Consider the following 2157-nt stretch of genomic DNA (forward strand, 5'->3'; position numbering starts at 1 on the left):
CTGCCTACCCCAGCCACCACCACTGATCACTCTCTGCTCATGGCGAGCAATGGGATAAGTCCCCTTTTGCCCCCTCTGCCAGACACTGGAGGGAGGGGGAGTAGCTCTTCTCCCTGACCACCCATCTAAGGGGGTGTGCTAGCTGGCCTCTAGCCATACCCTGCCCTGCCTTTGGAGCAAAGAGGGGGCAGGGACCTTAACAGGGCTGCAGCCCTTGTCACAGTTTCCCAGAGTGTGAGCCGATTCCCAGTGGGGGCACCACACTGCAGGTCAGGGAAAGCTGCTGCAGACTGTGTGGGGTGAGTGGCAGCAGCAGTGCTGGGGGGAGCTGAGGGGCCTATGGCCCCCTCTGATCCCCAGTGCCACCACTCACCCCACAACGTCTGCAGTAGCTCAGACCCCTGATGGTGCCCCCCTGCCAGGAAGAGGTTTGCACTCCCTGGACACCATGAGAGGGGCTGCTGCCCCCATCACAGTCCCTTCTTCCTCGCCACTCCAGCGGCAGGGCAGGTGTGCAGCCAGAGGCTGGCCAGCAGGGCCCCTTAGTTGAGGGGGGCAGGGTGAAGGGTTACTCCCCACTCCCTCCAGCACCTGGTGGAGGGGCAGAAGGGGGCTTATCCCGCTACTTGACCCACGCAGGGAGCAACTGGAGGAGGCAGTTGTTGGGTCAGGCAAACTCCCCTGCAGTCCCCTTGCGGCAGAGGGGGTGGAGGGGGAAATAAGCCCCCTCCCTGCCCGCTCTGCCTCAGAGGACAATGCCTGCTGGCATCTGACTGTGCCCTGGCTGCTGCAGCAGTGAGGGGAAAGTGCCAGGTGGATCCCAACTTGGATCCGTTCTGGTGGACCAGGGAGGAGGGAATTAAACCCCTCCCTGGCCAGTTCACTCCAGGCTACTGCCTGGGCTGGCCACACCCCCCACGCAGCTTCCCAGCAGCCAAGGGTGCACGCTAACACCTCCAGCTCCTGGCCTGAGCGGCTGCAGGCATGTGCCTACATTTTCCAAGTCCAGAGGCAATGTCTGTTCACTTGCAAATTGGTTCAATCTAGGCAGGTGAGACTAACCTGCAAAGACTGAATCAATTTAGGCTCCAGCTTTCTGAATGTCTGTCCCTAGCATAAAGGTTCCCAAGAACACAGAAGAGCGCTCACTGGCAGTCTGCCCTGCTTCCCTTCCCTGTGGAAGCCAGGAGAGCAGTGCACTGTGGGAGGCTGGAGGACAGCTAGAATGTACAGACATTTAGGAGGCACTTTGAAATGCTTCCTGCTGAAGGCATTCCCCATTTTTATAAGGGTAATTTTGTAAGCGCCTCAGCCATTTTGCAAGTATTTCTTCAGCCATGCACATCTGTACTGATGCTGTTTTAAGTGCTTTAGAGGCACTTGGAGCACCTCAAACAGCATGGCTGTCCATAGTGCTATACTCATACTTTTTTGCAGGACCAGCCACAAGAAGAAGACAGACAGGCTGTTTTCTAGTGCAAGTTACACACACATTGCTTCAAACTAAAGGCACATAGAGACACAGTTCTCTTCAAGGTACATTGTGCTTGCCACTACAACAAACAGCTCGTCTTCCGCACAGATTGGAGCAGCTTTGGTAAGACTTGCTCACTGGTCATGCTTTCTGTATTTCCTAGAGCTGCTGAGAGGGTTATGGATTCATTGGAGCCTCTCTGAATTTACACCAACACAGAAAAAAACTAATTCCTGATTCTACAGGTAAACTGAAGTCATTTAAAAGATAGCAAATGAATGTAACAGGAAAACCTGATAAATTGTATTTACAAATTGGAAACTGTGGCCTGCTTTGGTAAGTATGATAAGTTACAGTTGTTTTTAAAGAATTAGCACTTCTACCGCTGACCTTTAGGAAACAAAGTTTTCCTGTGCAAAACATCTCATACACTAAATTATCCTGAGAATATTAAGCCATCACTTCTCCCTCTTGTCATACTTACAGTTCTCATCACAGGTTTGCCAAAAAAGTATAAAAGCATGCTAGTATGTCTCAAGCAAAGAAAAGTTTTTTGCTCTTTTGTAATCTAGATTTTGGACAAAAAATGTTGTCTGCCCATTCCATGATTTACAGTGGTTTCAAGACTGGTGATAACAGTGAAAATAAATGATTCAACCAAAGCACCATTCAGGAAAGAATGC

This window comes from Crocodylus porosus, unplaced genomic scaffold, assembly GCF_001723895.1.
Source record: "Crocodylus porosus isolate Cpor-Errol unplaced genomic scaffold, CroPor_comp1, whole genome shotgun sequence".
NCBI lineage: Eukaryota > Metazoa > Chordata > Crocodylia > Crocodylidae > Crocodylus > Crocodylus porosus.